Source organism: Pyrgilauda ruficollis, unplaced genomic scaffold (genome assembly GCF_017590135.1).
Source record: "Pyrgilauda ruficollis isolate IOZ18807 unplaced genomic scaffold, ASM1759013v1 scaffold37, whole genome shotgun sequence".
Lineage (NCBI taxonomy): Eukaryota > Metazoa > Chordata > Aves > Passeriformes > Passeridae > Pyrgilauda > Pyrgilauda ruficollis.
This window is the reverse complement of record NW_024525156.1, coordinates 8,426,968-8,438,341: the sequence shown is the minus strand read 5'-3', so window position 1 is coordinate 8,438,341 and position 11,374 is coordinate 8,426,968.

Below are 11,374 nucleotides of genomic sequence, written 5' to 3'. Positions count from 1 at the left end.
CCCCCCCCCCAAAAAAAAAAAAAAAAAAAAAAAAAAAAAAAAAAAAAAAAAACCAAAAAAAAACAACAGCAAGAATAACAAAAACTTTAAAAGAGAAAGAATCAAAAATGCGATGTATCGGTGCGCCCACCCCGCCCCGGTTTCCAGCCGGGGTGTCCGGGCCAGGAAGGCGGCTCCAGTTATAATCCACAAGCAGGACGGGCGGGACGGCCTCCGGGCGCTGGCTCCACCGCCCCGCGGCTGGCGCTCGGCTCCTCCGATGCTTCAGCGCCGCTCCGCCTTCCTCCTCCTCCTCGCAGCCCTGCCGCTGCCGCCGCCTCCCCCGGGAGGCCGCCGCCAGCCACTTGTTGCCCGGGGCGGGAGCAGAGGGAGCCTCGGCCGCAGACTTTTGTTAGCGGCAGGCGCCTCCTCCCGGCGCCCAGCGCCGCCGGGCCGGGGAGGGAGGGGATGGGGATGGAGAGAGGATGGAGCCCGCAGCCGGCCCCGGCCCTTAAAGACACAGCGCCCGGCACGGGGGCTCCCCTGGCCGCTGTCCCCCGGCCTCCGCCGCTGTCCCCCGGCACGGCGGGATGGCTGCGGGGGCTGCTCCAGGGACCCGCCCAGGGCGGCCCTGCCCGGGTGTCCTTCCGAGCGCAGGACAGGGTCTCTGCGATCAGCGCCTTCGCCGCACCCCCGACCCCGTGCAACTCAGCCGGGGGCTGACAGAAAGTCTCCGTGTGTAGGAGGAAGTAGCGCAGCAGGGACGCTTACTTCTCGTTCGCTCCGGCTGCTCCGGAGTTCGAGCTGTTTTCTCCTTGCGAATGGTATTCCCGCAGTCATTAGATACCAGGGAATCACTGCTGGCCTTTGCCACCGCATCAAAGAAAAAATATTGAACTGTTGAACATCCCCCAAATTTGTTCTTCGGGTATGCTATAGGGATATATCTCATCTCTTGGGATGAGATGCTTCTATTTAATTCAGCTGACTTAAAAAAATCAGTTTCTGCTTCTTTCATCCCAAAAGATAGACTCTTACACCACTGGGATTTTCAGGGATAGTGGATGTCGTTAACAGGGTAGGGCCTTTCCCGAGTTCAGCCCACCCAAACAACAGCATTGGGAAGCAAGGATTTCACTACTGCATGAGAGCCCAAACCACCTCTGCCTGGCAAAAGGGGCTGGATAACAAGAGATGCTGTCAAACGGGAGTGAGGATATACTGCGTGTGACCAGGTTAATACAAAACTGCCAGTCCCAAGAGGGTACCTGCCCCAAAGAGCTAGCTAAGAATATCAACTGAGTTTGCTCCACACAACTGTTACCCAGATTAAGCGGTAATCGGGTGTTACCAAAGGCTTTTTGGGTAATAACCAGGTTTAAAAGAAGTGAGAAAGAAGGATGAAAGCTTGTGATACTTGGAGAGAGAGACTAGAGCAGGCAGTCCTGGTTTGGTGCTGGTATTTCACCTCTGCCTTGGCCTGATGGTGCTGGCTCTGTCTGGTGGCAGGTTGGGTGTACCAAGCAAGGATCCCCAGCCCAGGTGGGCAGGGGGTCTTGTGGCACGTCTGTTAGCACAGGGAGCAGCACAGGTACATGTAATTGTACCTGAAACATGGTACTTGGGTACCTGCAGGACAGGTGGGGCAGCAGAGGGACCCACACTCCCAGGAGAAGAGTGTCAGCTTGTAGCCCACACAGCCTGGGGAGTGGCATGCCCAAAGCAATGCATGTTTGAGACTAGGAGTTTTTAGGATTACTTTTAAAATTCTTTACTAACATTTTGCAAGTATCTGTGGTTAGTGTTTATGTGTTGTACTGCTCATACTGGCCCCAGCAGAGAGCTCACTGATTGCTAGGTCAACATGTCCCTGTTAAAAAGATAAAACCAAAATTCTGACTTGATTAAAACCATGAGTTCACCCTGCACCACACTATGATGTTATGTATGAAAAAGCCTCTCTTTCTAAACATATCACAATACCCACAAGACAATTACTGCACATACAGATAATTCTGAGCTAATTATATCTTTGTCAACTTAAACAAATGGCATTTGAAATGGCAGAGGCAAAAGTATCAACACTGGTAGGACTACTGAAAAGGTGTCTAAAACCTGAAGTTTTAAGGATGAGTGCATTATTATTTTTTTAAGTGCATTTTCATTAAGAGGTGGACTAATTATCAGAAGCTGAAGGTGCCAACAGCACAGATGCCTGACAAGTAATCAGGCAATGCTTTTGAGGCCCTGATCCCATCAGACACCCACCATTAACTTTCTCCTTGTAAAAACATTTTGATCCTGATTCAATACTGGACACTACAATACAATGCTACACACACCCTTCAATTCTCAAAAATCAGTGAAGGTCTAAGAAAATAGAGTGCCTTCTGGGGTCAGATTCATCAAGTGACCAGCCTTGGTCCTTTGAAACAAAATATGAATCAGTCAAAAAATATGGATTTCTGTAATCAAAGGTTAATTTCTAAGCACTAACATGAAACAAACTTAGTACTGTGCCAAAGCAGGCAGGCCTTGACACAAGTGTCTGCTTTTAGCATCCTCTACTTCTATTTTGAGAGTTACCTGTTCAGGGACAGGGCAAGGGACAGGGGGAGCAATCTGCCTTCTGTAAAAGCTTGTGGGGCAAGGTTAATATCTATCTGCTCACATATGAGCCCACAGGCTGCCAACAAACACATACATCCAAGTACTTTTTTTTCCTGCTGTGTGGCTTGTGGGGTTTGAAAAACATACCCCAAACACTTGTTAGGAACTCACCTAGGCAGAGTAGGATGGTAATGAAAAAATATAGGGTTTCTACAGCTTTCTACAGCCTACCTTTGTCACTCAAACCCTCACACCCAGCCAGGGCCAGCACATCCAGTCATGCCACCCTCCCCACCCATGCTGCAGGGCAGTGCTAGTCCCCATCTGTGGGAAAGCTGTCAACAAAAACAGCAAAAACAACACATGTCCCTGCTCCATGTGCAGCACAGCTGTGCTTAATTCCAGCCTGAAATGCAGTCATGGGAGTACCCACTGCAAATGACTCCTGAGGCAGCCTCAGCTCCTTGTGTCACACCGTGTGCTCTGCATCCCTTGGCAGTGTGAGCCACAGGACCAGGAAAGCCAATGATCCCACTTCTAACTCCTAGAAAGCTGTACAACCTTTTTGGCATATGAGAGAGAAATTTCTCAGCCTGGTTGGAAACATCACGTCACATAGAGCCAAACACAGAGCTCTATGTAAATAATTTTACATCATTCAGAAATTATGAATTCACTCCTTGAAAACAAATACAGCAGTTTCCCTCCAAATTCAAAATCAGATGCATCATAATTGAAATTACTCCCTTTGCCATGGGGTAATTTTGCTTATCAAAACCAGCATAGGCTGATGCTTTGTGAGACAGGAAGCTCAGCCGTTGAAGTAGCCCTGTAACAAATAAAGATATTTGACAGACATATTACCACTCTGTCAAGTTTATGATATAAATCCCAGGAATACTCCACCATGACCAGAACCAAAAGGGAAGAAAAACAAAAATAATAAAACAAACAAAAAACCCATACAACAAAACAAAACAAAACTCAAACAGACAAAACAAAACAAAATACACAAGGAAGCAAACAAAAAACACCCAGGTGAAAAATGTCTAGGAAGGAAAGAAGGTGTTGGTCTAGGAAATTTGAACACAGCTTTCTGATGAAGGACTGAATATTGCTGCTGCACATTGTGTTACACTCTTTCTATAGGAATATGAGGCAGAGGACAAGGCACAAACAGTAAAGTACCAAACTGATTTTGTTATAAAGACATAAAACTCTCACCAGAAATGTATTCATCACAGATGATACTGCTGACAGTGGGTAACTATTTCATGCAAGACATGTAGGACACTCAAACTTGGAGCTTCATAAGCCCAAAAACATCAACACGAGCAAAGATGGGAAATGCTAGTTTGAAGAGGCTCTGCAAGTTCCAACTAAGACTGAGTCATCTTATAGCCCTTCAGTATTTACCAAACACTGAGTTCATTGTGGGATTTGCTGTGGCACCCTGGGAGGCCTATTATGTTCAGACATACGGTTTGGGACTTAGTCCCCTTACTGTGCCTGCACATGAGACTCAAGATATTTTCTTTCAACAATTTCAGAGAAGTTTCACTCATTCTTGGCAAAATTTGGTAGTAGAAATTTTCCTTTTTTTTTTCTCCTTGCCTTCCATACCTTATACATTGTGCCTATTCAGCTTGAACTATATGCTTTATTTATATATAAATACAGTGGAAAGGTAGGAGTCTCTTGGCTGGGACTGTTAAGCTGTCTGAACCATATCATGTAGCTTCTATGTGAAGCTGTTTACAATAACACTTTAAGGCACTTCCACCTTCAAAATGGTGCCAAGAATCTGAAAGCACATCAGCTCTGCCATCTTTTCAATGATCCAAAGGAGATACAGTGCTTTCTGTAAGCACGAGAAAACTTTTGGTGGTTTTGCCTCTTAATCCAAGCAGTACACGCCCACTTCAGAGGGGACGAGATGGAGTACTGTCAAATGTTGGTTTTGCAAGACAGAAAGATTTGTTGTTCTACATAAGATATACCTTCCTATGCTTTCCTTGTTCATAAGAAGACATCAATGCATTTTTCTTAGACTTGTATCCTATCCCAGCAAGAGGAACTTAGAAATTATTGGAGCTGAGGTACATTAAGAAAGCTATGGGCCAAAATGTTTCTATTTGGATGTGTTGCTACAGTCATTCTCAAAATGTTTGTATTACATCTGTATTCATTATGGGCCTCCCTCTGTGGTACATTACATGTCTCATGATGCACCATTTTTCTATTTCATGAACTAAACCACAGCAATTTTTGAAGAAGTAGCCAAACAAAGGGTTCTGGATAAAGAAAACAAAATTTTAAAAATTGAAAGCAGCAGAACTATTTCCATAAGGTATTGTCACAGCAATTCCAGGGCTAAATAATTTGGCTTTGAAATTTTTGCCACAGTTGTTTCAGTATGGTTTTTTCCTTCAGTTTTAGTCTAAATTTTCCTTTTTGAAAGAAAGGATGAACAAATATCAAAAACTTTCAGCTACTTCCAAGTGGCCTTATTCAAAGTTCAATTTAAAAGCCATTTGTATTTCAGGTCTTAAAATTCCAGCAGCAAATCTAAGATTAGTTTCCTATTTGGTGAAAGAAGCTTTGATTTTTCCTACCTTCCTTTCCTTTCCTTCCTTGAACATTTTAAGCATTTCATTTCACAATTTGAATTTAAAGAAAATGTTTAAAAAATCAATATCCTTTTAATGACAGCAGAAGCCAAGTGATATTTTTTAAATTAAGTCTACTTTTACATCACCATGTTCATAGGGCTGCATATATTTTGTGATTGCTTCATGATAATATCTGTGTTGACTGCTTTTGGGCATTGTAAAGGGAAAAAGAATCCAAAAGAAATTTGACTAATATGTTGCTGGCAACTTAAAACCATTATCAAAAGCATATTGTTTCATTAACTAGAAAATGATCCATTAATGCTATGTACCTCCTAAAGAAAGAAAAATTCTAGATTATCTTCATCATTACAGACAAAAGTTATGGCCTCATTTCCCTGTGACCTGAAAGTATGTGCCTGTGCCATTTCCTCATTATTATCATTATGATGACTTGATTTACATGGCTAAAAAGCTGCAGGATCTAAGGATAGCTCAGATTGTATTTTACGGGGCAGTTTTAGTAGAGCCTGTTCTCCTGGCTGAGAACTTTCTTAGCATCCACTTGCATGAGGTCAGGCTGCTCCAGCCAAGCAAAGGCTCTGGTCCCACAATGACTTCAATAGGTCTGGTTGAAATGCACTAAATTAAGGTGGTGCTCAAGTTCTAGGACATTTTGGATAATATGAGTTTATGTTCTGATAGGTTTGTCTGATGGGATCACAGACCAGATGAAGTACAGGCAATTCTATCAAATAAAGATCCAGTTATATTTTAAACTTCTTTCAGAACTTTAACTAATTCAAGTCTTTAAAAGTTTTTAACCAGCCTGAGATTTTAAGATATTTTTGCTGACTTTTTCAGTTTTACAGGAGAAACTCCTCACTCATATGTAATTTTTACTTCTTCCAACAACAAAAGTAATAAATAAAGTTCAGACTGTGTTGAAACATGTTTTACATTACATGTAAAATCTGTTGAAAAGAATAGTGAGTTTGAAAAGCCAAGTTCCTAAGTCTCAAGTGTTAGAAAGCACAGGAATGAAGACTGTGTATAGCTCCAGAACCACCATCCTGAATTCCCCTGCCTTGTCCGCAGTACACCTTCCACCACAGACAAACGTGAGGCCTTCAGCCAACACTGCAAAACCACTTCAGTCCCAGGAGCACTTTGCAATTATGTAAATTGTGGCATTTTAATGCATAGGCACAATGAGACATAGTAGGACTGTAGAAGCAAAATTAATTCTGGCATTTCACAACTAATGTCTGACCTTGCAATTTTAAAGTAGAGGTTTTCCTTGGATTTAAAAAACAGTGTTGGCTGGTGCATTCTCCAAAAACTGAACAAAGAATTAACTTAAGATGCATTGCCTCATCACATTGACATCTCTAGCAATGATTTTCAAGGTTGGAAGCCTGAACTCTGCTAAATAGGATGCTGTTAGCTGGACTAAAAGAAGTAATGATGGAAATATAAGACGTTCCAAGCACCATGGTTGTGTCTATGCTTCTCCTCGGAAAGAAGTTGTGGTCTTCTTTCTTGGCATGGCCAGATTTCCTTCCAGTCACAGACAGAGCAGGGTGAGGGTTGTGCCCAGGTTGTTCATAGCAGACCTTCACACTGTGGACACTCCGTACACAGGAATGTGGACAAACTCTGGAAACCCCTGTATAGAAACAGCCTGCAGGAATCAACACTGGGGAAAGACAGAGCATTTTTTCAGTGCTGCATATCTTCTCAAGAAGCAGCAGGTGTTGCAGCTTTTTCTGACCATTGCATCTCCATAAGTGCTTTTTCTTCTACTTTGACCACTACCCCACAAAGAGTGCCACTCCACATGCACACGAAAGCCTCATTTCACATCCTTTCTTCCCGTCTCGCTAGCTGTAGTCTCAGCTTCTCCTGCCCCATGTATGCCAGACACATCACTCAACAAAGCTCCCTCTCACTCTTTGGCCTTCCCTCCCTTCTTCCTGCCTCTACTGTCTTACCTCCCAAACTGGTAACCAGTACACTCTTGCATTTCCACAGAATTTTTCTCCCCGGTACTTATCTCCACCGACTTCCTTCTACATTCAAGACTTTGTGAGCATACCCGGAACCAATTTTCTTCTGGTGTCTCACCACTACTGCTGCCAGTTCCATTCTTTTGTCTCAGACTGATGTTAATGCAAAACATTCTAAGAAAATTCAAAGTGGCTCTTGAATTGTTCAGCCCTGATGAGCTCCCTCCCAGTCCTTTCTGGGAGAAAGGCAGTGAAATTTAGCCACATGAAAGGGAGTTTCACCAAGTTGCAATCAGAAGGTTTTATTGTGTTTCAGAACTTTCTCAGACATCACACCTGAGTTGTCCAGCCTGCAGACAAAATGCCTTATTTTCCCTTGGTGGTGTTATTCCCTGCACAGCCAGCCTGGATTTCCTTCCAAGCTTGGACTGACTTTCAGCGAAGAATTTACAGACAGATCTGTACAAGATTTAGTGAGGAAAAAGAAGTCTCTCTGCTGACCCTAAATCTCCTCACAGGCCTGGCAGGATCATACCTTGCCCAGTCACTGGGTCACTCAACTCACAGATGGAGCTGAACAAGGTTTCTTCTGAGGCAGCTTGCACCCAGTGAAAGCAAGCTCTGTGTCCCTTCTCCCAAAGGCAAAGCCAGCAAACGGTGACTCTGTTGTCACTAACACTAATCCCACTGTCAGCACATCCTGCACTCTTAGCCAAGAACCAGAACTTGGTTTGTAAACAGCACTGTGCTATGCTGAAAAAAATAGCTGCATGAAGAAGCTTGCACAAGAAGCTCTTTCAGTGCTGCAGGCTGGACTACTGTGCAACAGTGAAGGAAAAGTGCATTTCTCTATAAACATCAGCATTTAGGTGTTGAAACAAAGTTAAGGTGTGAACATCAGCCGTGAACTTGCAGAGGACATCGATGGCAGCTGTCTGGATGCAAAGAAACAGTTCAAGCATCAGCCCTGGAGGAGCACGTGTACTTCTCCTCGCACAGCAGGACAGTCTTGTTTGTGTGCTCTGCCAGGAGGTTTTTAACCTAGAGAAAAACTCTGCCTATGGCAAATGCTCCAGTGGATGGCAAATGTCCCAGCAGAGTGATTCTAGCATTCAGTGCATCATGTTCAGTGAAAAAGTCCCCTGCCTCCTCCAGTTTTCATCCCCGCACAGACAGCTTGCCTTGTCCCATATTGTCATGGTTTAGGAATGATATTCCCCAATGTAGCATTCCCACTAGAAGACTCCAAATCATGCACTGCTCACTCACTCTCTCTTCTCCCTCCCCATGGAGTGCTGGAGAGGAGAACTGGAGACACAAAAGGTATAGATCATGGGCTGAGATGAGAACAGTTTACTGGAAACAGCAATGGGATAAGAAACCATCAACAACAGCAACAGCATTAATAACAGTGCACAAGAGGCGAGCGATTCACATGAGAGCTCACCACGAGGAACACAAATCTACCCCCACAACTCACCTCCTTCTACGTGACCAGGAGGGACCCCTTCCCCACTACAGCCCCTGAAGGTGACATGAGGTGTTGGAGAATAACCTCAGTGTCCTGGCCATGTCCCCTCTGACTACTGCCAGGAAAAATTGACCCTTACCTAGCCAGAGCCAAGACACTTAGTAATTGCCTACGACTAATTTGGGAATTTGCTGCAAGGACAGCGTCCACATGTAAAGCCAGCACAATTAGCATGTATTTAATATTACAAGAAATTTTATGAGACATCATCTAGCAGGCTAATTTCTGGCTCAACTAAATCAGTGAACTACTTCTGGAAAACAAAGTATCATTGCTTCCTTTTTAACATTCGGATCTACTATTCTGAAGATTTTTGCTCATACATATTAAATTTCTCATGCATGTCCTTTGCAGTTAAGAGAATATCATAGAGGTCTTACTACAAAGTGAGCCAACAGCTGAAGCATTATTTTTCAATTTGACTTTCATTGATACTTCCATTTTATGAGACTCTGTCCTACACCACACTTCCCACTCCCTGATGGCTCCAGGAGAAATCTACCCATTTCATTATCACAAAACTTTGTTCAGAGGAACAACTGATGATAACACAAAGAGTGTAACCTACCACCTAAGCTTTAGCTTCAGCATATCACAGCCACAGAATATATTTTGGGTTCTAGATTTTTACATCAGAGAGACACCATATTCATGGAAAGTTTCCAAAGTGATGGAGCTCATCTGAGGTTTTCCTAAATGTGGGAAAGTGGACAGCAAAGTTTCCAGTTCTCCTTGCATTAAGCTCTAAGAAGGTCCAGACACATCTGGTTTTACCCCAAGTAGATCAGTGGTTGACAATATATCCCTGCCTTTTTTAAATTCCTCTTCAAAATTACTATCAATCTTCAACACAAAGACAGATTTATATCTATACTTATGTCATTTTCTGCATGGTATACATTTGGTTTAGGGCAGAGATTCTTCAATATTTCATCACATGGATCATCTTTCAATATGGATTGGCTGTTATCTCCTACAGCTTTGAAGCAGCTAAAGCAACTGCTGAATCAAAGGTAAACAGCCAACAATGGAAGCTTTTTGCATGGATACTTTCCCTTTTACTACACTAAAACCTGGTAACAAGCACATGCTGTGTGTGGTACAAGCCTGGGCACTAGGCCATGGCCTGACCTTCATCTCTGAAGGTCTCAGTAGTCTGTGCAGCTCTCCCTGTGATGGCTTCACACTTCATTCTTTGCCCAAACAGGCATATTCAGGCTGATGGCCAGAATTCAACTTGGTAAGGCAAGTGTCTAGTGCACAGTGACCTTACTCAAATGTTGGTGAATGTCCTGGATCAACAAAAACCATTAAGACACAATTTTTCTGGAAGTTTTCTACCATTAACAAGGGTAAACAGAATATGAAGTTGTATTCTAAAAGAGAGGCTTTCGTGACTTTTGTCCAGTTGCTTCTCCTTTCATTAGCAGGGATCAAGTTAAAGAGTCCAAGGAACTTAAGGCATTTCTAAATCCATTTCTTGGTACCCATGAACTCTAGTGACCGGGTTCAAAATGGTAGTAATAAATTAATGAATAATTCAAAACCACTTATGGAAGTCACCCTCAGCAATTTCCCTTCGCATCCCATGTACTGAACAGTGAAGACAGCTACAATGGTTGGCTTTATCAGGACATTAAAGCTGTTATAAGGGTTTAAAAGATAAGAATAGCAGCACACACAATTTCAAGTAGAAGTTACATTACACATGGTGATATCAAGCCAGTGTTCTCATGAAAGCATTCATTTAGTGAGTTTAATGAGAGCAATTTGTCAACAATTTCACACACCATTTGCCTAGAATTCTCCAATGCAGGATTTCACTGCAGGCTCCTCCCCCCCAAATAAAGTGCACGTTGTATACAGTTCTGCCTATCATTAATCATCTTTTCAGCGCTGCAAGTTCAATGCTGCTTTCCCAGTAGGAATCCAAAGGAGCAACATAGCCAAAAGAGGGAAAAGTCATGGGAAAAGAAGAATATAAATGTTCAGTTCACCAAAACAAAATACAAAAGCAAAACTCCCAAACCCTAGTAGGACTATCCTTGTCTGTCCACGGTACCTGCTTCTAACAGCAACTTCTGGAGCTCTTCTTTTTCCTTGAGCTGAGCGTATAACTATCAAATCCAAATTGTGCTTTTTTCACTTTAAAAGTTCAAAGCAGAGGTTAAGAGTATCAGTTAATTTAAAATACTAAAAAAGTATTTACAAAAAAAGTCAAACCACTTCCTGCTCTCAACAGCTTCTGGAATTGTTGCATTTTGTTTTTCAACTATATCCAATTTAAAGATAACCCTTTCTAAAAAAACCCCAACAAGCCATGTATTTATTGAAACTTTATCTGCAAAAAGCTTGACTTAATAAATAACAACTGAAGAAGTCATTAATGTTGATTGTCATGCATTTTTCTCCTAACCAAGATGACTGAAGGAAAAGCATATGGAAACTAATTAAAAAGACCAGGAGTGAGGTTTGCTGGAAGTAACTGATACAGTTGGTAAATCTGGGACTTATAAATGATTCTCTTCCATGAAGGAAGAGAGGCAGATGTTTCTGCTATTTCAGCAAGGAGCTAGGGGAGAGTAAGTAAAAATGAAAAGAAAATTCAATAGAAGAACAATGAACCTGTAAAT